The sequence below is a fragment of the Rattus rattus genome, chromosome 3, assembly GCF_011064425.1.
Source record: "Rattus rattus isolate New Zealand chromosome 3, Rrattus_CSIRO_v1, whole genome shotgun sequence".
In the NCBI taxonomy this organism is placed as follows: Eukaryota; Metazoa; Chordata; class Mammalia; order Rodentia; family Muridae; genus Rattus; species Rattus rattus.
Window position 1 is genome coordinate 96,309,878 of NC_046156.1, and position 24,775 is coordinate 96,334,652.

At 41.0% G+C, this 24,775-nt stretch overlaps 1 protein-coding gene across 1 annotated transcript in view; it reads left to right on the top strand.

The window, feature by feature from the left end:
* The first annotated feature begins 2,674 nt into the window (after nucleotides 1–2,674).
* Nucleotides 2,675–24,775, top strand: part of Rnf13 (ring finger protein 13) — a 105,287-nt gene continuing 83,186 nt past the window's right edge. Inside the window, exon 1 of the mRNA XM_032898353.1 lies at nucleotides 2,675–2,816. The gene's annotated coding sequence lies outside the window, so the exon portion shown is untranslated. The remainder of the gene's footprint in view (nucleotides 2,817–24,775) is intronic.

Consider the following 24,775-nt stretch of genomic DNA (forward strand, 5'->3'; position numbering starts at 1 on the left):
GACAGATAGACAGACAGACAGATACACTGACACAGACACAGAGAGAGAGCAGCCTGGAAAACCATCTTAGAGCTCCCAGACTCTCCTTCTCTCAGAGCCCCTCTCCATGCCAAGCATATGAGAGCTGCTCTGATCCAAACCACACAGAGATCATGTCTCAAAGTAAAATTAAATACAAATATGAAATGAAAATAAAAGGGTTATTTTATGGCTATTCTTGGTCCTCAACTTGACCACATTTGGAGTTAACTAAACCCCACAAATGGAGGGCACACTTGTGAAGGACTTTTGCTTAATTTGAAGTTTGAAGATTCACTTCTAATCTAGAACTCTGAGGTAGGAAAACAAGCCTCTGATCCAGATCTTTTAGTTGGGAAGACGTCTCTAATCCAGATCTCTGGAGGTGGGAAGACCGACCTGGCCCACACCTTCTGCTGGAAGCCTATAGACCAGGGAAGAAGGAAGCTTGCTGTCTCTGCTTGCTTGATGTCACCTTGCTAGTGAGTCCATTCCTACACTGGCATTTGAGCCCACTTAGGGATTCCAGTGTACTGAAGCCCAGGTGACACTACTGGATTCTTGGACTTTTTATTCATAACCAGCCATTATTGGATTAGCTAGACAGCAGCCTTTATTTACATCGTTTAATAAATCCCACATATATTAATATATTCATATATATTCATTCTCTAAGTTCTGTTAGAGAACCCTGGTTAATAAACCCTCGAAACAGAAAGCCCAATTAAGCACTTTCTTTTATAAGTTGCCTTGGTTATGGCATATTGCCACAGTAAATAAGACAGTCTTATGTTTCCTGGGCTGGCTTTGACGTTGCTGTAAAGCTAAAGAGACCCTGTAACTTCAGATCCTCCTGAGTGCTGGGATTTTAGGCCTGCCCCATCACATCCAGATGACTTGTTTTTAGGAGGGAATAATTAGTGTGTGTGTTTTTTTTTAAATCATCACGTACTCTATTAAACTTTTCATATTCTTGAAAAACCACAATTGAAAATATTATTTTCCATTCTGTTTTCTAATTTACCTTCATTCAATACAAGGGGGAGAGTGTGTGTGTGTGTGTGTGTATGTATGTGTATATATATATCTACACACACATAATTACGTAAATATATATGTATATATACATATATACACATACATACACACACACACACACATATATATATATATAAAATTAATCTGCCCAAGTGCAACACAAATACATTAGCTTACTTATTTCTAAGAGAACTATATATTTACCATGGTCTACAGAGCAGACTGAATACAGAAGCAAAATGTTCTTTTCTTAAAAGTCTTTATTTTTTTTGTCTTTTTTAAAAAAACTTTTTTATATCATGGAAGAAATCTGATTTAATATAAAAACAATTTTGAGAGAATTTAGTTAAAAATGCATCAGAAGGTATCCCCTTTGCAAGTGTATGTGCAATAGTTACCCTCATTTTCCTAATCTTGACCTTTATGACTTTCGTCAAAGCAGAATTACGAAGTTGTGAATGTCTTCTTCCCAATAAATGAAAAGAATACACCAACTATACAATTGTGGGCTACACAGCTGAAAATGTTCTTGATGGTCTTTATTTTTCAAATTTGATTCTTTGTTTCTTCCCTTTTTGTAACCCAGAGTCTAGTGCTTGCTAGGCAAGAGCTCTGCCTGTGAACTCAATCTTCAACCCCTTATATTGGCTTTTTAAAATTGCTTGTGTGGTATAGGTTCTAGTTAAAAAGGCACACGGAAAAAGAGAACAGGAAGTCTTTCTATTCCTGTTCCCCACCTACTTAGGGCTCCTGAAGCAAGCGAGGCTATAAACTACTCATATCCCTGTTATAACCCAACCCCAACCCCAAACATGTTAATTAAATATTTGATGCCAGTATGGGCCTCAAAGATGCCTTATTATTTCAAGCTACAGTAGGACCAGTAGGGCATGTCAGAATCTTTGCATCAAACCGCATAAAAACAAACAGCAGTAGTTTAGGAGCTGATAATGTCAATGGCCCAATAGGTCATTTAAATTCAAGCACTCTGCCTTTTCAGATTAGGGGGAGAAAAAGTATGAGGGGAACACAAGGGATGGGATTTTGGCTCTTCAAAAGGTGACAAGGTTTTTGAATGTCTGTTTTGAGGACTGAATCGCGTGGTTGGACTTTGGCTAGTCAAGCAGTGAGCTGATCAGCCCGGCTCCCTGCCAGGCCTCGTGGTTCGTGCCTAAACCTCCAGCGGCTAGCTCTAACCCGACCTGGATTCCAGCGCAAGGCGTCGCCCGGCGTTCCCCGCCCTCAGAGCCCCGCTCGCCGGAGGAGCGCAGGACATTTGGCCGCTCTTCGGCCTCGGATCGGTGCGGGCCACTCAGACACACAGCCTCCACTAGGGCCTCGCTCTGCAAGCCAATCATCTGCCGACCAGGCTGGAACAGTCCAGGGTGGCTTCTCCACCGCACCCAGGGCTTCCAAAAGCGGTCCCTCCCTCATCTTCTCGTTCCTAATAGGGATGATGGATCACGCGGTTCAGAACGACAATCAAAAACTGGGCAGTTCTCCCGACACAGCGGAGGCAGGCAGCGCGACTTTGCGAAAGGGGCGGGGCTGTGACGGGCAACGTCACAGCCCAATAGTGTCTCTTTACCTCCGAGTGTGGGCCAATGAGGCGTGGGAGGCGGGACTTCCGCTCGCCCGCTGTTGTGGTCCCTTCTCCGACTTGCTTGGGTAGGGGCTCAGTGCGGATACTCAGTCATGAAGTCCGGGTAGCGACTTCTCTTGGGTGGCCGTGAGCCTAGGTTCCGGGGGCCGGACTTCAGGTAAGAGTGTGGCTCCGCAGCGGTAGGCGGGGGTTGTCGGGCCTGGCGGGGAGAACACACCCACTCCGGCCTGGGTGCGGTGGCCGGCGGTGGAGATCGTGGGGCTCCTCGGCTACGTGCTGTGACAGTATAGGCCCGTGCCGGAGACGAGTCCTTAGCACCCCATCCTGTGGGCTCGTAGGTCTGAAGTTGTGGACCGGTTGTGGATTTTGCTTCCACGGTCTCTTCCAAAGGTGCCCGTGACCTGGAAAGATACTTGGAAGACTTCTCTTGGTTCCAGGACTTTCCTCTGAGTCCTCGGCGAAAATACTCTCGGGACTGTTTTTTCTTTAAAAAAGAAGAAGAAGAAGAAAAAAAAATCTCATCGCTCGCTTCCTTCCTTTCTCATCCACTCCCCTTCCGTAAAAGCTAAGCCTGCAGGCTTAGATGTGACCTTGCTAGGGCCACACAACTGCTTTTTTTTTTTTTTCTCTCTCCACCCAATCTTGGAAGTCCGAACTTTTGCAAGGACGCTTATTGAGTTGATCTGTCCCTAAAAGGGAAACAACTTTGGTAGCCTTTGCTGCATATTCTCTGCTTGCTTACGGTCATTTGCCCTATTTTTTTTTTTTTTCTAATCTGGCAGTAGTTAATTTCCTTTAACTCCCGTTTTATCCTCAGTTTCAGCACCGTGGGCAGCTGCTAGGGGCAGATGTCTGGTCCCAAACCTGCCTGGGTGGTACTGCTTGCTCCCAGTGATGCAGCAGTTCCAGTGGAAACTGCGTTCCTTTCAGCAGTGCCGAGAAGACAGCTGCACTTTCTGATACAATACAGTAAAGTGGCCGTGCCTCCCAAGAGCCAGTAGAGACAGGCAATTTAAAGATTTAGGGAAGAGCTTTTCAGAGTTTAATTGGCCACAGGGTCATTATTTATTTATTTGAGACAGGGTCCCTAGGTGTAGCCCAGACTGACTTCAAACTTGTCATTCTTTTGCTTCAGCTTACCCAGTTCTGGAATTACGGGACCATCAAGCTTTGTTTAAAGACAGTTTTCAATGAGTCAAAAAGATAACTCCATTACAGAGGAATGCACCTGGACTGTGGTAGTTAAATAGGAGTTGAGTGTAGAGGGCCACAGGGATTCATTAATCTTTTTTTTTTTTTTTTGTAATTTATGGTGAAAGAGTCAATTTCGGGCACAGTTTTTGTTTGTTTGTTTGTTAATGTGGATAGTGAGGAAAATGTAAAGTGTATTGAAAAACTGTTTCCAAAGAGTTTCAAATTTGGGGATCAGACTAGACTTAACCCTCCAGTCTTCAGTGACTATGGAAAGGGCTAGTGGGATCGTTTGGTGAGTAGTAGAGATGCTGTGCAGTCCTAATGATCTGGATTAGATTTCCAGAACCCACACAAATGTGGAAGGGGTGAACTGACTCCATAAAACTGTCCTCTGCTCTCTACATGAACCTTGTGGTATATGTCTTACCTCCCAAGTAATACACACACAATAAGTAAAAAAAAAAAAAAAAAATGAAAAAAAGGTAAAGCTGTGAAAATTAAATGAGATAAAATATAGTATGTTTGTACATAGTTAAGCTTCATTGAATTGATTATACAGAACTTCAGTCTCTGTATAGGGAATGTTGTAATGTCGTAGTAGTATGTGTATGTTTTTCTCTGCCTTACTTGAAGTCAACATGATGTCCTGATGTGCGGTGTTAAGTAATGCCATGGTAAAAACCATGGTTAGGGAAATTGAGTATAGGAGGGTTTGGGGCTAACCACTCATTTGTCCTCCTATTTCTGTAAGAATTTTAGAGAAGCCTAGCTTGTTACTAGCATACCTACTTCCTACTAGCAGCCTACTTCCTTTGATATTTCTGCATCTGAGACTAACAGTTTATATCAGCTTTGGGGCACTAATTTCAGCAAAGTGAGGGTAGAGTAGGTGTTTACCTCTTGGGGTAGGTTTATTGAGTTGATCGAGACACTTTATGTTTTGTAGTTTTTATTAGCTGTATATTAACTGGCTTGATAAAATAATGTCATGTTAGCATTAGCTAAAAATAGTTGGCTTTTATAGTAAAGCTTATGACTTTGGACATTTTAAAATTAGGAAATAGTAATATATAGCTGAAAGAAAATGAGTAAGCCAAAGTTGTGATTTCCACTGTTTGACTTGTTATTACTGAATAGGGCCACATACTGTGGTTTCCTGTGACACAAAAAGGGGAAGGCAGCTAGTAAGCATTGTTACGTTTCTCAGAAGAAACAGGATTGATAGACATGTGAGTTCATTTTAACAAAGCATGTCCATGAATGATGGTTCTAAATCCACATATTCTGTTGATAATTATTGAGCTCACATAAAACATAGAATTAATGTTTTATGAAGATGTTGCACCGCACAGAAATTGATTTGAGAAGAATGAAAGTATGTGGTTGCTATTGTCAAAATTTATGTCGCCGTGTATAAATAATACCTAATAATAAAAATAAGATTAGCTATGAGTCAAATAGGTTTCTAATTACTTTGTATTATCACATACAATTCTCAAATTCATTAGTATGGTAGATAATAGTACAATTATGACTTAAAATTTGTTTTTTTGTATGTGTACACATATGCTCACAGTGCATATGTGGAGGTTTAGGACAACTTGTGGGAGTTGTGTCTTTCTATGATGTGGGATCCAGGGATCAAACTCGTCTTCATGTTTGTCAGCAAATGTCTTTACTCTCTGAGCCATCTTACTGGCCAGATATATTTTTAACAATATAAAATAATATTTGTTCTTATTATTGTTATTGTTGTTGTTATTATTATTATTATTATTATTATTATTATTATTATTATTATTTAGGGGAATCTCGCTATGTAGACTTGGCTGGCCATCAGACTAGCAACAAACCAGAGTAAGAGACCCTGTGTCAAGGGAATAAAGTGTCAACTTATAGACTAATAAAGGGCACCTGATATCCCTCTTTGCCTTTTCAAGTCTATGCACATGTGTATATATGCATATATTACACACATCATAAGACCCCCATCCCCCATAAAATGCTATTGGGTATTTTGAATTTTCCTTTGCTGTTGACTTTGAGAAGTTTGCTTAACTCTACATTGAGGATGTGGCTATTTGCATGATTGTTAGTAAGTGGAGGAGGTGTGGAGACAACAGTCCCTACCAGGACATGGTTAGAGCAAAGGTATAGAGGAAGGAAAGTCAAGGGAACATTTGCCATGGTTGTATATTTAAGGAACAGACTGATGAAGAAAAATGGTACTGATTGTGGAATCCTTAAGCGTCGGGTTAAGAATTTTGCATGTGATTTTTTATTGATACAAATCCCTCTTTTATGAACATCAATTTGGCAACAATTAGTGTCCATTGGAGAAGTAGAAACCTTGAAATGAAGGATAGGCTTGACATAGCTAAAATGGCATTGGCAATTCACATGGCTGGGGCATGTCAGTTCTGGCGAGGAGGTAGTGATGTTATAAATGTAAACCAGGACTCTTCCTATGAACAAATTTTAGTGTACTATGTGTAGGAGGAGACTGAATGATGGACCTTGAGAAGATGTTCAGTGTGTGAGGGTAAATGAATACTGTTAGCGCTGTCCTCTATGGACAGAGGAGCAATGATGCTCTCACCATGGGGAACTGGCCCGAACTGCCATTCCTGTTTGGTCACTGCACTGACTCAGCTCCTGAGTTGAGTCTCCCTAGGACTGAGAATCCCTGTAGTAGCAATGCTCTGATTGTTTTCCCTGTATCATATTTTATTAGTGTTTAGGGGCAACAGGAGGGAAAGGAGTGGAAAGGAAAAGTCGTCTAAACATACAAGGCTCCTCCCATTCCTTAAGAACAGTAAATTGGAGACTAGAGCTTCTCACATCGAGAATGTCGAAAGATGTTTTTTTCTGAAAGGCATTTAAACATGTGTTCAGCAACATTTCCGTGTTAAATCTTAAATCTTATTATAGCTTTGTTAACTTGAATTGATTATAGCAAAACCTTTCTTTAGAGTTGGGATGGGACTTTGGGGGATGACAAAGAGGGTGTGCAGCTGGAAGAGCGTACTGTTTCTACCCAAGATTACACAGAGAGACTTCAAAGGGTAAGAAGGCTACCCGGGATAGTGGGCAGAATGAATCTGACAAAATCCTATTGCCTTCCTTCTCTTGCTTCAGTTTTCTCTCTCTGTGAAATGATGATAGCAACAGTATTGATTTGGAGTTGTTTTGAAAATTAGTTAATGTATGGAAAAAGAGGTGTTTGTGTTATCATTAACCTCAGCTAATGGGACCTGTGGGAAGACAGAAGGTACAATGTCTGAAAGCCCTCTTTAACATCAAAAGGGTCTCTGGACTAAGTAAGTAATAGATGGGCCTATAGATTTCTTTCTTTTACCAGATTTTCTAGGGCTTATGTGGAATTACTTGATTTTCAGTTATGTTCTGAACTTTGTCAGTGACTTACATTTAGTTCTCTGTTGTAACTGGCCAGTCAAACAAAACTGTGTTTGTTGGTGAGCATGACAAGAGAGCAGAAGGTTTGCATATATGAAAACATTACTTGAATTCTGCTGCTTGCATTTCTTTTCTTCCTTATTTTCCCCCAGCAGTTTTCACTCAACAAATATTTACTCAGTACCTGCTTTGTTGTGTAATGCTCTAGGCACTAAGTGGGCATCACTTAACTGAAGGGACAGAAACCCTTGTCCTTCCGAAGCTTGTCTTTATGTGGGAGAAATGGATGCCTTTTTAGTAATGGTAATTAGATGTTTTTGTACAGCTTGTTCAAGTCACACTACATAGATTAGAATGATATGCCAGGCCCCATTTGGTTGAGCAGAGCCCTCTGAAGGAGGAGATCATGTCTTCCTTATGCTTCTTCTCTTTTCTCTTCCTCCCTGTACAGTGGCTTTCCCTTTGAACAGTGCCAAATGTAATGCATTCTGTTGAATGTTAAATTGTCCTAGCTCCAAATATACTATTGTTATCTCCTCTTAGACAAACATTAACGTCAGAAAGCTCTTAATGCACAGCAATGAAGGTGTGCATTAAATGCTTATAACAGGCAGGAAGAGGCTGTGCCAAGGCCGGTTTTGAAGAATATTTGTACTGCAGTAAGAATTAAGTGGCATGCGTTTGCTAGATGAACAAAGAGAGGGGGGCTGTGAATAGTGTTTCTTGCTGATGTAGGAGACCGATGGAAATGAGGTTATTGGAGACAAAAGCATCAACATTAAGGGAATTTGGGTCTCATTGTTCACTGACAATAACAATTTCTTCTCAGTTAATTTTCTCATTGGTAAGGCAACTGGAATTTTTCAGCTTATAGATCAGCTTTTGAGATGTCTTACAAAGATGTTGCATTAATATTTGGCTTTACTAGCATAGATAAAATAGAGCTGATTATAAGCTTCGGTTGACTACAGATCAAGCTGAATAACCGCTTTTGGTTAACTAAGTTAAGTCGAAGGCTAGGTTTCTACCAGATCAGGATCATGTTTTGATGCTGTTTACTAACGACCTGTGGACCTTCTGAAAGCACAGTCAACACATGTGGTTACTCTATAACTGCCAGCTCTCACGCAGAGGAAAATGAGCTGTAGTACTTTATCTAGCTTTAATACTAGGTCATAGTAACTCTTCGCCCTTTTATGTTTATTCAGTAGTCACTTGCATCATTTCCTCGTTTGAGATGCTAGATGAATCAGAACATGTCAGTCCCTGACTTGAGGACGTTTAAAGAAAAAGGATCCCTAGCATAATGGGGTTCGTTTGGTTAGCGCATGGTGGTACACACAAGGAACAGCATGAGAGGCTGCGGTAGACAGAGTTCATTGAGGCAGAAAATAAGAGAGCATGGGGACAGCAAGGGACTGTGTTGAGGGAGGACAAGTGGATGTGGAGCTCCTGTGCTGAATCCCAAGCTAGTTACAAACTGCTTTGACATCCGTGTGACCTGCTATGGAACTTTACACAGCAAGTAACATGGTCAGGCACTTTGCTTTTTCCCAGGACATATGAATTATGTATAATAGTAAGTTTCATTATGATATTTTCATTCATTCTTATTAAGTGTGTTAAGCATATTCATTTTCTATTGCTCTCTTGTCCCCCCCCTTACTTGTTGAGAGAGTTTTTTATGTCATTTTGCCTTCTTACAAGGCAAGACTAGAAGAAGACACTAATGCTGTTTCAATGATTATCATAGACCTTTAAGAAATCACTTTTAATTGCAAAATCTATAAAACATTGTTAATATCATGTATATTTTATTTTATTTATTTTTTTCCCTTTTTCTTTTTTTTGGACCTGGGGACCGAACCCAGGGCCTTGCGCTTCCTAGGCAAGCGCTCTACCACTGAGCTAAATCCCCAACCCCTTATTTATTTTTTAGGGTGCTGATAATCATGAAACATCCACACATTAAAACATGTAAATGTGCTTAGCCATATTTGTCTAATTAAAAAAAAACAGCAAACTTTGGGGCACTTTTATTCACTAATGTATGAAGACTTCTCGTTGGGTAAAGGAATTTGATCTAGAAAAATTTCTAAGGAACTTAGAAATGTGTTAATGTTTTGTTACTTAAATGTTGTCTAGTTAAGTTCAGTATATAATGATTGAAATATCTACTTAAAGTTTGCAGAGGGAGTGCATTCCACTGGGAAAGAATTCTGTTGAGCTAATGAGAGATGACTATTTCTGTATGAAGCACTGAGAGAAAGCAGACATTGGCTCTTACCTTTACTTACTTAAAACACCTCATTAGTGTTGAAGATTGTCTGGTTACTGTCCTTGTAATTTCCATGTGTGACCTTTAGGAAGAAAGTGCTATATACTTCTAAATCATAAATGCTAATTGTTTTTTTAAAATTGATTTGACCTAAGAAACTTAACCTCTTAGGAATTGGGAAGGTGGTGTAGTGGGTTAGCACTTGCCCTGGAACATGAGGACCTGAGTCCCAATTTGTAGCTTCCATGTAAAAGCTGAGCATGGCTGTGAGTGCCAAGGGGAGACTGTGAGCTTGCTGGCTGGGCATCCTAGTTGAAAAGGCAAACTCTCAGTTCACTGAGAGAGCCTGTCTCAAGTTAGTAAGGCACAGGGTGACAGAGGAACACAACATGTCCTCTGCTGGCCTCCACATATGTGTGCACATGTTACATACCAGCACACTAAAATGCATGTACCCCATATGCACACAACCCCATATACCCAAAAGATCTAACCATTTAAAACAAAGCAGTTCAGTGGCATTTTGTATGTTTTCAATGTTGCACACCCCACTTTTGTTTAGTTTGAAACATTTTTATCACTTCAAAATAAAAATCCTAAACCATTAGCAGTTACTTCTTATTTTCCTACTATCCTTAGCCATCCCAACTACTAATAATCATTTCCTTTTCTATATATTTACTTACTCTGGGTAATTTATATGGAATCAAATGTTATATGATTGTTTATGCCTGGCTTACCAGTACTTTTTACTGCTGTATAATATTCCTTTATAAACAAAACCAATTTATTTAATATTGGTGAATATTTGGATGGTTTCAACTCTTTATCTGCTATGTTTCGTGTTTCTATTAAATGGGGATTTGTTTGAGTACCAGTTTTCATTTCTGTAAGTATATCCCAAGAGTGAAATTGCTTATGGTAAGCCTGTGTCTAGGTTTTTGAGCACTTTGCTGTTTTTCATATTATCTAAAAAATTCTTGTATTTACTTTGGCAATGGTGTTGTTAATTTCTTCACATTTCTTGTAACATTTCATATTTCTTTCTTTGTTCATTTTTTTTAACCTTCTTTGCTCAGTGTATGTCCTTGGTATATGCTGGTACATGTATGTGCATATACATGTAAGACTGAGTGTGTATGATGCTGGTCCCTTCTTTAGTTTCTTTCTACATCAACTTTTGAGACAGTCTCTCACTAACATGTCACTTGCTGGTTTACCCAGCCAAGCTGGACAGTAAGCTCCACAGTCTCCCTGTTTCTGTCTCCTCAGCACTGGGTGCAGTTGTGCATCACCATAACCATCTTTCCAAGTGTTGGGTTTCTGAACTTAGGTCCTCATATTTGTGTGGCAAGCACTCTATCTACTGATCCATCTCCAGCTTCCTCTCTCTCTCTCTCTCTCTCTCTCTCTCTCTCTCTCTCTCTCTCTCTATCTATCTATGCTCTAAACCTGGAACTGAATTCTAGTCTTCTGAAAGAGCAACAAGTAGTCATATATATATATATATATATATATATATATATATTGTTGTTTTGTTTTGTTTTTGGAAACAAGGACTCATTAGGCCTGGAACTAGCTGTGTAGACCAGGTTGGCCTGGAACTAAAGATCTGTTAGCTGCCCAAGGACTGGAATTACAAGTGTGCGCAGCTATGCCGGCCCTCCTGTGTTTTGATTAATGCTGCTTTGGCATGAATGGACTTGGACATCTTTTCACACACTTGCTTGACATTTGCATATTTTCTTGAAGTATTATCTATTTAAGTCCTTTGCCTTTTACAGTTTATCATTTTGAGATTGAATTTTTAAAAAGTGGTTTAAATGGCTGGGCAGTGGTGGCATACTTGTCATCCCAGCACTCTGAAGGCAGGGGCAGGTGGATCTCTGAGTTCAAGCCAGTATTGTCTACAGAGTGAAATCCAGGGCAGGCAGGTCTACATAGAAAGAAGCCTTGTCTTAAGAAAACCAAACTAACCCGGTCTCCCCAAACCAAAACCAAAACCAAAAAAGCTCAAACAAAAACACCCAAAAAGATTTATGTTGTTTTTGTTTTTTGTGTATCTGTGTGTACATGGTGCCCTTGGAGCTGGAAGAGGGTGTTGGATCCTCAGGAGCTGGAGTTACAGGTTGTGGTGAGCAGTCTGAAGTGGATGCTCTAAACATGGAACTGAATTCTAGTCTTCTGAAAGAGCAACAAGTAGTCTTAATGATTGAGCTATCTGTCTAGCTTCTTTCTGGACTTCGGATGTGAGATCTGAATCAGATATATGATGTACATTTTTTTTTGTCCATTTGGGTGTGGCCTCTATCTTAATAATGTTCTTTGACACATAAAGGTTTTCAATTTGAGGAAACCCAATCTGTATCTGTTTACTCATGCTTTTGGTGCTGTTTCTAAGAAGTCGTTGCTAACATGGAAACTTCTTACATCTTTTAGCTCCCTCCCTCTCCCCTCTCCCCTCTCCCTTCTCCCCCTCCTCCCCTCTTCCCTCTCTCCTTCTCCCTCCCTTCCTTTCCCCCTCTCCCCTCTTTCCCCTCTCACCCCCTCCCTTCTCCCCCTCCTCCCCTCTTCCCTCTCTCCTTCTCCCTCCCTTCCTTTCCCCTCCCCCTCTTTCCCCTCTCACCCCTCCCTTCTCCCCTCTTCCTTCTCCCCCTCCTCCCCCTCTCCTTCACACTCCCTTCCTTTCCCCCTCTCCCCTCTCTCCTCTCTCCCCTCCTCTCCCCTCTTCCCCCCTCTCCCTTCTCCCCTCTTCCTTCTCACCCCCTCTCTTTTCTCCCCTCTCCCCTCCCCCCCCCCTCTCAGTATATAGTTGGCCTGGAGCCTGTTGCTGTGTAGACTAGGCTGGTCTAGAACTCAGAGAGTTCACCTGTCTCTGCCTCCCAACTTTTGAGGCTACAGGTATCCCATGGTTCCTGGCTTATTTTTCCTTTTGAAATTAGATTTAAATATGCAGCACAAGCTATATGAATTTAGGATGTTTTCTGCATGGAATTTACAGGTGTGCACTGTCATAATCTGGTCCTAACCTGTATTTTCTTCCAGGAGTTTTCTCTTCTGTTTTGGTCACTGATCCACTTTTCTGTTGTTGTTTGTTGTGGTGTCAGTTAGGTCAGAGGTTCCCTGTCTTGTATGTTGAGATCCTTTTGTTCCAGTACCCCTGGCTGAAGACAGTATTCTCTGGGCTCTGCACCTTTTAAATCGGTTGTTTGCTCTATGTGGGTACATGGGCAAGGCTCTACTGCTTTACTCTGTGTACCTGCTCACAGAAGCACCATTCAGTTGTGATTATTGTAGCTTCGTAGGAAGGAAATCCTGAAATCCAGAAAACAGTGAGGTTAGAAAAGGATACCGTCTGAAGGCACACTTCAGTAACCTACTTCTCACCAGGCTCCTCCTCCTACAGTTTTCGCCACCTCCCAATATGGCAGCACCAGGACCATCCTTTCACAATGCAGAGTACTGAATGTCATGCCATCACAGCGAGCTACCAAGCTAGCTGCCACAGTACCACACCTTTCACACATGAGCCTGCCTGTGAGGGACATTTCTTACTGAAATTCTCATTTTGTCCCTGGCTCCCCACAGACATGCCTATCTCATAGTGCAAACTGCATTTAGTCATCTCCAGGAGTCTCTGTATCATTCTATAGTCTGAACTATACTCTGAGCTTCAAGCAGACTGCTAGTTGTGAACCCCAGTAAAGTGAAAAAGAGCGACTATGGGGCAGTTAAAGTTACTGTGTCACAACCCCCGTTAAAAAGGGAGGGGTGCAGGCATGGAGAGGTGGCCTGAAGCACAGCTGAAAACAACAGGGCAAAGGTTGAGTCCTGTAGTTCCATGTCTGGCTTCTGGACACACACACAGTGAGAGCCTTCAAGGACTAGGGCAACTCTGCCTTGTAGCTTTGCTGGCTCCAGGCCCCGTGGCCCCTTCACTGAGCCAGCTCCAGTGCTGCCTGTCTCAGTAGACATTCTATCTTCCTGTGATCTCTCACTTCCCAGGATCTCCACCGTGTCCTCCACTCACTCTCACGGCCTCACACATTGTCCTCTTAGTGTTTGCCTTCAGGGACTTTGACTTGGTTAAACATACCTGGCTTTTGAGGTTTTCTTTAAAGTCTGAGTGGATGCTTTTCTGACCCTATAACTATTGCATTCTGCATTGCTATAAAGCCTGCAACACACGGATGATTCCAGTGTGTGGCAGCTTAGGCAGTATCTTAGCCTCCTTGGACTAAGAGTTACCACTGATTGCCTGGGTGCTGAATCTAGGAAGCAGTTTCCTAGGCAGCCTTAGGAAAGCAGGCATCCTCAAGCAAAGGCTTTCAAATGCATTCCTCTTACATGATGATCCTGTGATGGATGGAAGATGGCCAAACCTGAGTTGTCCTCATGTTATTGTCCTGTTAAGTTCAGCTTCTTGGTGCTTGGGATCATTCTCCTTTTCTGGTCAAATGGCAAGTTTTCCAATTCTATTTTACCCCTTGTTCCTAATGTTCACTATCAACTTTGTAAGCAGAGAGAAATAATACTCTGCCTAAATGCAGGGCTATGTTGAAATTTCCTGTGCCAGGTCAATTGTCACCTTTAAATTGAGTCATGAACATGGTCTCACCCAAGCCTTGGGCAAAATGTTGATGAGTTTTTTTGCCAGAATATTACACACACACATCTACTTTCCAATAGAATTGTCTTTTCTACTTAGGAAATAGTTTTTATTATGTGCATTTGTATTTGCATTTTGAATACCAAAAAGAAGCCATGTGCTGTTGTGTGTTAGTGTTTGCATCCCCGAGTTGGGATAGCAGTGAGTGAAAGCAGCAGGCAGGTGGGTGTGAGGGCAGGTGATGTCCTCCAGGGTTCCTGCTTGTATGCAGGCCTCGGTTGTCAGGGCCCTTAGCTCTACAAGGCCCTTAGGTCTGTGTAGGCCTAGTAAGTGAGGATTCTTTAGCCACATCTCATGAATACTGCATATAACAATAGGTATTCTGCAGCAATTCCCTGATGATCTTTGCACACCAGTATTTCCTTGCTTAGACTGGAGACTCTGGTTGTGTCTTGCTTTCCTGACAGCTTTGATTCAGCCCTGTGTGGACCACCTACTGAAATTATCTGTTGCCTAATTTTCTTCCACCATATGCATTTGAGGACTGGACCCCAGCTTTGGAGAAGGATCCCCCTTTATGTTTATCCTTCTGGGGCTGTCAGTCTTAACCTCTTATCATAATTTATTTATTTACTTAGTTTTTTGAGACAGGGTCTCACAGGTATCTATATCTGGCCTGGAACTTTCTATGTAGGCCATGCTGACACTGAACTCACAGAAATCTTTCTGCCTCTGTCTCTGCCTCCTAGGTGCTTGGATTAAAGGCCATTTCTGGTTATCTTTTTCATAAACTATTAAGAACAGAGTTGTGACTCATGATTGAACACACTTGCAGGTAGTGCATGTGTACTTTGGTAAGCACTAACATTTATATAGCTATGAAACATTTGTATAGCATATTTATACAGTATGAATTTGACAAACATGTCCGTTATTCTCAGCGGTTTTCTCAAGCCTGATGGTCCCACTCTCCTGCTCTGTACATCTGTATCTTACACTTACTATCATACATAATTTAGTGTATTGTATGGTTTCTGTATCCTGATATAACTCAGTGATGGAACAAAATTGTTACTTGGAGTAGTTCAGAAGACCTAAAAAAGCTGAGTGGTTTTGTTTGTTTTTGTTTGTTTTGCTTTAGTTTACTCTTGGGTCTGCGTGCTGAGCTGTTTGCCAGTTGGGATTGGGATGCCAGTGACCATGGCATCACAGTTACCTAAGCTTGGGACTGTAGCTGATTGAGACGTGCTGTCTACTGATGCACGTGCCTGCTGCTTTCGTTCTCTGTGGCAGTCTTACTCATTGTTAGAACTACTGTATGGAGTATTTTAGGGGTAGCACTGGGGAAATGGCTCAACCATTGTGCACGTACAGAGGAGCGAAGTTTAGTTCCTAGTGCCCATCACTCGCCTGTGTACTAGTTCCTGCCAGTGCATTAGTTACTTTTCTATTGCTGGGATAAAAACAATGATTAGAGCAACTCATAGCAGGAAGGGTTATTTTGGCCTATGGTTCAGAGGGGTAAGTAAGAGTCTAGCATGGCAGGAATGCATAGCTGCAAGTGGCAGGCAGCAGGAATGGAGGCTGAGAGCTCACTCACATCTTCAACTGCAAACAAAGCAGAGAGGACAACTGGAAGCAGCACAAGGCTTTTAATCTCAAAGTGTGAATCCAGTGACTAGCAAGGCTGCACCGTCTAACCTCCCCAAACACTTTTGGCCTTGGTGGGCAATAACAGCATGTGTATGGTGCACATACATATAGGCAAGCACTCATGCATACATATAAACAGAAGTAATTTTTTAAAAAAGTAAATATTTTGTGTGTAATTAAACAGTCATAATGGAGAAACATTTAATTATTTGCCCAAGATTTGTCCTTTGCTTAATTTTTAAAAATATTAAAATGTTTTTATTTATTCAGACATGTATACAGTTTTGACCATACTCACTAAAGCTTTCCTCATATTTTCCCTAGAACCCCCTCAACAAGTCATTTTCCCACTGTCATGTCCTTTTCTTTTTTTCCAATTCCACTGAGTACCATTAGTGCTGCCTGTGTGCCAGGGTACACCACCACCACCACCACCACCCACCACCACCACCACCACCACCACCACCACCACCACCACCACCACCACCACCACCACCACCACCACCACCACCACCCCACCACCACCACTACCACCACCACCACCACCACCACCACCTCCTCCTCCACCACCACCACCACCACCACCACCCATCCCCACCACCACCACCACCATCCACCACCACCACCACCATCCCACATCCACCACCACCTCCTCCCACCACCACCACCACCACCACCACCCACCACCACCCCATCCCACCACCACAACCACCACCACCACCACCACCACCACCACCATCGTTATTTGGATTTTTTTAAGACAAAGAATGTTATGTAGCCTGGCTATCCTGGAACTCTCCATGTAGACCAGGATGGCCTTGAACTCACAGAGATCAACCTGCTTCTGTTTCCTCAGTGCTGGGATTAAAGGCAATACCATCATGTGCTGGGCCATAAATCTTCACTTTTTAATTGCACATTTTACTTCACAAGGAATAATTATATCCCCTCCAAATATTACGTTAGGCTAGTGAACTAAGAGCTCTGTTGCTTGCTCATTTAACTGTTTTCTCTATTGTGCAAAAATAGAACCCTTGAATAGGTGGTGGGGGCAGGTTTATTAGGGTTCATGTAGTTTAGTCTTTAGAATATGGCACATAAATAGACTTTAGAGAGTTTTACTTTGAGCCGTGTAAATAGGGATGAAGAATAAACCAAAAATGATATAAAGACCCACCACCCGGAATTAACATGTTCGTGGATTATTTTGTTTCATAATGTTTAGAGAATTATTTTATATGTATGTGTGTGACAGAGAGTACATATGTGTACCACATGTGTGCAGGTACCTTCAGAGGCCAGAAGAGGGAAGCTAGAAGAGGGTTGTGAGCCACCTGACAAGGATGCTGGGATCCAAACCTGGGTCCTCTGCACGATCAACAACTGCTTTTAACTGCTGAGCCATCTCTTCAGTCCCCATAATATTCAATGTATGTATACTTATGCACATTTTTAATAAACACACAAGACACTTTTCACTTAAAAATCTTTCTGAGATAGTATCTCACTGTGTTGCCTATGTTGGTCTTGAATTCTTTTGAGTAGCTGGGACTACTGTTCAGAACGCCACACCTGCCTTTAATGGAAACATAAAAACAGGTTTTTATTTGTTTTTAGTGGCTCTGGGGATTCAGTGCCTCTGAGGCAGGTGGGCAGGTACTTTCCTACTGAGCCTTGAATAAGAGGGTTTTAATATAAACGTGTTAAAACTTTGTAAAAAGCAGTTAACAGGTAGTGGCGTTTAGAGGTTTCATTGTTAGTCTCAAGAGAAGTGGTGTACACATTTGTTTTCTTAAATGTTAAGCTCCTAATATTTATTAGGCACTGTTTACACATCTGTAAAATAAATATTGATGTTCTTGAGAAGTACATATTCTTTCAGCAATTAAGGACACTAAACAATAAAAATATGAATTAAAAATTACGATAGGAAGCAATGAGCATTTAAGAAGCAGGAGATTAAAGAGGTGCTTCCCAGCAGATGTGTAAACTTGACTGCAAACACTTGCCAGGGCGAGTCTGTCATCTGAAAACAAGGTCAGGAACATAGCTGGGGACACGGTAAGGCAGCAGGGTATAGGGCTGGGGCAGGGGCCAGCCACTTAGAGCACCCACATCCTGTGGCTGGTACTTCCCAGTAACTCTAGTGCAGGGGATCTGATGTCTTTGGCTTCTGTGGGCACCTCTCCCCACGTACACACAATCAAAGTTCATTTTAAAGAAGAAGTGGGTTGTAACAATGGCAGTGGTATATGATCTGAAGTGTGACAGTCTGCCACCATTAACAGTATGAAAGAGGTCGTGTTTCTATGTCCAAACTCCCTGGGGATCATTGGCCATATTGTTTTCCATCTAAGAACTGCACATTAAAGAATGAGGGATGAAGGTGGGGGATACGAGTGAGCAAATTTGTTCATTTCTCAGTCAGTTGCTATTAGTGCTCACATAGAGAAGTTCAATCCCCTAAAATAGGGAAGTCCCCTAAAATAGGGAAGTTGAGTGAGAGTGCAGTCCACTTTCTCCTATGTTCCACTTTAAAGGCTGCAGAGAGGGTTAGAGGGAATGTCACTCCTTAATGCAGCACTTAGCATAAAATCCAGGTTTCTTTCAATGTTACAGTGGTAGGATTGACATTTGTGTGAAAAATCATAAAAATAGAAATTCTGATTTGGGAGATGGATACTTTGAAGTACACTGTGCATATTTTGATAACCAAGAAAACCAGAATTTTCTACTATGTTTCCCTAGTGCTCAAGATGTCAATGTCCATGAAAACATTTCATTGTCAATTGTTCCTTCCTCATTTCTGCGTGGCTCATGCTGGGGTTGACAACCTGCAGTACAGATGACAACAGTGGCATTGAGAGAACTATGAAGGCTCTTTTTGTTAGCCTCTCTGCCCCTACATTTTCATCTTGTCTAGTTTGACCTATACATTGTCCTTTGACTGTAAGAAGTTTATGAGTAATCACATGGAATACACTTTTAAATCTGGATCAAGAAAGCGTTTTCCTAATATGTGTTGGACTCATAACTCATATTATTATTTAATGAAAAAAATTTTAAAAAGTGTTCAAAGCCTAAACATAGAAGTAATATAAAAACAAAAATCAAGGAAAAGGTTTCCACCACTGGCCTTCTTACATTGGACACTAAAAGCACAGATAAGAAAATAAAACATTGGGTTGGATTCCATGAAAATCGACAGTGCTTGTACATTAAACGACTTTTCTACTTTTTATGCTGTGAAAGCATACTGCACCGGATGGGAAAACGTACTTTTCAGTCACATACAAGGCAAGGTTTGATATTCAAAGTGTGTCAGCACCCTTGTAGCTCAACAACAACAAAACAGTTTGATTAAAAATGAGATGAGTGGATACTTCTCCGGAGAAGATGATGTGCAGATAGAGAGTACAAGAAGTGGTGCCCACTATTGCTAAGTAGAGAATGCAAACCAGAACCGCAGTTCTGTGCTCTTTGTGGTGGCTGTGTGGAAAGTAGCGAGCAACAGGTACTGACAGTAATGGGAAGACGAAGGAACCCTGTGCATTACTGGTGGGACTCATGTGTTTCAGTGTGTGAAAAAATGGGTCAGTACTCAGAAACATCAGAGTTAACCTGTGATTCTGAAGTTCTACTTCTGGCTTGTGCCCAGGAGACTTTAAGCACTGAGTAAAGAGACGGAATGCAGAAAGAGAACAGTCTGACCTCAGCACATGATTGCACTATTAGCGTGCACAGCAAAGGGCAGCCTCCCTCCCATGGCAGTGGAGGGGTCTGAAGGGAAAGTCTGGCCGGGACCCTTTACAGGGCGGGTGAGGGGCTTTGCAATGAGGACCTTGATGAGCTGGCGCAGCTCTGTGCAACTCTGTGGTCTTTCCTTTCTGGAATGTTTGCTTCAGGAAGGACAGACAATCATGGGAGACATGCTGTCTCAGCAAACATTCTGTCTGGGCTGACCAATAACTGTTGAACAAAGCCAGCTGTAATCTTCATAGGAGTTCTGTTTTTTCAACGAGGCAATCTATCACACCCCACCCCAAAAAACTGAAAGAAGGAACATAGTGAACTTTCTGACACGTCAGGAAGTGGAAGAATTTCACATTCACTGGTGGATGAGTAAGTGCGTGCAGCACGTAGAAGCCGTGGGCTCTTCCAGCCAGGCAAGGAAGCAGCTTTTAGGCTTCTGCAGCACGGAACAATCTTTAAGACATGCTAGTGAACTGAGCCACTCACACAAGACATGCCGAATGATTCCACTTATATGCTGCGCTAAGTTGTCAAATCTCAGACAGAAAGGAGAATGAAGTGCTGCTAGGGGCTACAGTTTCATTTTGTTAGGATAGAAGGTTCTAGAAAAACACAGCAGTGGTTAAGTGCTCGACAGTAAAAATATAGTTACTGAACTCTGTTTAAAATGATAAAGTTTTACATATAGCATATGACATCAAAATGAGACTGGCCTTCTGGGAGACCTCTCTGTTACCCACAAGCCAGTTCACTATAGACATTCTTTCACTGAGACTCTAAGGTAATTTTAGGTTTTGTCAAGTAGACAGTTAAAGCTAACCATCATAGCTACACTGTCCTTGATGCCTCTGAACTGTCTTTTTATTGTTGGTTTGATGAAACTGTGTTGTAGTCCATGTTTCTCATTATATTTAAATATTTTATTCTATTTAAAATTAAAAAGAATTTTTTGAGACAAGGTATACACACACACACACACACACACACACACGCACACACCAGGGATGGTATATATATCATACCATCCCTGGCTGGTCTTGAACTTGTAGCAATCTTCCTGCCTTTGCCTTCCCAGTGCTGGAATTAGAGCCATGAGCATTATGCTTGGGTGATTTCTTTATTTTTAACAACCTTGTGCTGTTTCCTCACTTTATCACGTTGTGCTGTATTTGTTTTATTTTCTATTAAATTTTATAGAAATCATGACTTTTAAGCAAGACGTGCACCTTGTCATGTCTTACAACACACACACATATGTATGTATGCATGTATGTATGTATGATCTATCTATCACATTTCCTCTAATTCTCATAAGCTTTTGAAGTTAGGAAGAAGTAAACCATTGTAGATTAGAATCAAGATATTTTTGCAAGGATATTTCTTAGGTAAGATATAGTATAAACTAGACAGAAAATATGAGAATTGGAAAACATTGTATTGTACCAGGAAGCTGATTTCAGATAAAAATCACTATTAAAGTTTATTAGAATTCTTTCAAAGAAGGGAGAAGATTAATTTGTGATTACAAATGGTCCTGGGGGCTCAAGAGATGGCTCAGTGTTTCAGAGCAATGCATGCTCTTCCAGAGGGGTTTTTGTCTCTATTCCCGCTCACGGGCTGAATTATAGTTACAGATATGCATATGTTGAACGAACCTTTATGGCCTACATCATTTTAACGTGTCCTTGAATTTGATTTGTTAGAGTTTTCCTTGTATGGATGTATGCATTATGTGTATGGATGTGTTGTTTGTGAGTTTACTGTGGAGTCTAGAGATTGACATCTGTGTCTTCTATGGTTTGCTGCCTTATTTATTTGCTTTTTTGTGGCAGGTGTTCATGGATTGGCAGGGAAGGCTGACAAGCGAGCCCTAGGATCTGCCTGTCTTCCCCTCCTTCACTGTTGGCATTTCAGATGTGTGCTACCACCTGGGCATTATGTGGGTGGCACTGTATTCCACTCTAGGAGTACACAAACTGGAAGCACAGTATACCAGTGTAACCATATGTGGTTATGGAGAAGTCTTCCGTCCTCAGCACAGACTGGACTTGAATTAGAACCATTGAGATCTGGTGTGGGAAATCTCAGTATTTGAAGGGATCAGTTTCCCTTAACAGCCCCTTGATTAGCCTCCAGGTTTCCTTGAAGATCATGATCAGTTTTAAGAAACTTTTTTTTTAATGTCGTCTTTTTTTTCTTCTTCCTACAAGACTGGGATAGGGACTGTGGGTGTAAGGTGGGTGTTGAGGGGCGAGACCTCATTGTGTTGTAGTTCAGGCTAGTCTCCAATTATTAGCTTAAACGATCATTTTATATCAGCTTTTTTTTTTAAAAGATTTTATTTATTCATTTTATATATGACGAGTACACTGTCACTGTCTTCAGACACACCAGAAGAGGGCATCGGATCCCATTACAGATGGTTGTGAGCCACCATGTGGTTGCTGGGATTTGAACTCATGACCTCTGGAAGAGCAGTCAGTGCTCTTAACCACTGAGCCATCTCTCCAGCCCTTACATCAGCTTTCTAAGAAGCTGGGGCTACAGGCTTTTGTCATTGTACCTTGCTTATAAAAGGTTTTATAGCAAGTATAGAGTCATTTCATATAAATGCTTTTCTTTAGTGAAGAATTGTATTTACCTGAATGTTGTTTAGTAACATGATTGGCAATAAGTGCTAGGAGGAGCCATCAAAGAATTTTAGCCCGTTAACTGATCCTTTTAGAAGAAGGAATTCTAGCCTGTTACCTGATCCTTTTAGAAGGCTTCCTGGTTAAGCAACGCTGATTTAAACTAAATGTAAAAACTGGTGCTTTCTCAATCACAAAAATCTTAGTGTTACTATGATGAAACACCATGACCAAAAACAACGTAGGAAGGAAAGGGTTTTTTTTAGCTTATACTTACACATCACTATTCATCATTGGAGGAAGTCATGACAGGAACTCAAACGGCAGGAGTCTAGAAGCATGAGCTGATGCAGAGGCCATGGAGGAGTGCTGCTTACTGGCTTGCTCCTCATGGCTTGCTCAGACTGCTTTCTTACAGAGCCCAGGACCATCAGCCCAGGGATAGCACCACCCACAAAGGGTTAGTCCCTACCCAATCAATCATTAATTAAGAAATTGCCTACAGGCTTGCCCACAGCCCAATCTCATGATCTTAGGGAGGCATTATTTCAATTGAAGTTCCTCTTAGATGACATTAGCTTGTGTCAAATTGCTAAAACTAGGAAGCACAATGAACCTTCTTCATTAAAAGCTACACATATTCACACATACACAAATTTAACACTTGCATTATATTCATACTTTTTATCCAATTTTTTCAATGAAACAACCTCACTGCATTTATTGTCACATGATAATAACATAAGGCTCATCAAAAGAAGGTGAAGGTGACTATTGTTGCAGAACTGCCCTCCCCGTACTGCCTTCGTAGCTCATCAGTTGGTCATTTCTATTTGGAAACACTATCTCTGTTCAGCTTGGTTCAAGCCAGTTGTTTTCTTGACTTTGTTTTATGAATGAATCTCTTCTGCATTATCTAATTTGAGGTTCACGTGCTCATCAGTGGCAATAATCTGTCAGCACACTCACTTGTTTATACAGCCATATCTGTGTCTGAGGTGTGTTTTACAAATGTCTGAAGATGAGGCTGATAGGCTGTACCCTCACCTTCTGGACCCTTGACCCTGAACATTGCACACCATGGTGAAATTCATAGGGGCCATAGGAATGTGCATGCCGCATCAGAAGGCAACTTCTGGAAATCCAAGTTCTTTTTTAGAAGGTAGAATATATTCTAATGTCTGAATAACACACCAGAGTTATTTTACCTTAAGACCTAATTTTGGCAAAGTTATACACTTAGAAGATTTTTATCATAGCAAAATTCATAGTCTAAAGCTTATTTTAAACATACAGTGAAATGACTTTAATATATTTATATAATTGTGTAACACCAAGATATAGTTTAGAACATTTCTCTTTCCTTGTTCCTGTGAGCAGTCATTCTATGTTCCTACCTGTTCCCCCTTTTTCCCACTAACCCTTCATGTCAAAGGCTCTGTCAACTACCAGTCAACTTTAACACATTGTCATTGATGATACTAATGGCTTTGTAAAATGGTGTTTCAAGAACTATAGGTATTTGCTTTCAGTGTGTGAGTAAGATTGAGACGTTCAATCTGTATCATTCACCAAAACCACTCAATACCATGCCCCACCAAGAGCACCCACTCAATATCATTAAAGGTGATTCTCTATAACTTGGTGGTATTTAATAAAACAATTCATTATAAAAATCTCTTGTCTGTGTAAACTTTGTTCTCATTTATTCATAAAAATCTATACTATAAATTGATTGAGTATTGCCAACAAAAATCTTACTGTGTAATATTCAGGTCTGTCCTGGTATTTTGACTTGCCATATGATAGAAACCTGAATGATTTGGGAGAATCAGATGCGCAATTGTGTTTTATTCTTATTTTTAACAGCGAAGGAGATGGTTTATAGAGTGAAAGATACAGAGGAACTGGAGGTTTGCCTTAATTTCACTTGGTTCCAAGAGTGCAAGGGGGAGTAGGGATTATTTCTGGTATAGATAGGGAAAATAAAATTATGGGTTGTTAGGAGATAAAGGCAAAGATTGAGTGTCCCTTAGCAAAAGAACTTGGGTTAGGAAGTGTTTCAATGCCTTTAAAGTATTTCTGCAAATAGTTGCATGTTCCTAATTAAAAAAAAATGAAATGTTAAAAAACCTGAAATTTTTTGATTTCTAGATCAGAGACAGTCAAATCAGTTTTGTTTTGTTTTTTTTTCTTTGTTTAATGTAAATATAACATGCACAAGTGTCTTCCACCATTAACCCCAGCACTTGGGAGGCAGAGGTACACAGATCACTGTGTTCAAGGCCAACCTGAACTACAAATTAGGCTGAGGGTCAGTTATTGTTGTGAGATCCTGTCGTAAAAAGGGGGAAGACAAAGGAAGAAAAGCACTCATGTGGTCTTGGTGGTGTATACCTTTACAGATGTATAAGTTTATGAGTTCAAAGCTAGCCTGACTGCCTGGTCTACATAGGGAATGCTAGGCTGGCCCAGCCACACAGTGAGGCCTACCTCAAATTACATGAATTTATATTTAACAAATGTAGGTGGATTTTTATATTGTACTAAAGATGAGATTTCTGGAAATGTTAAAATAATAA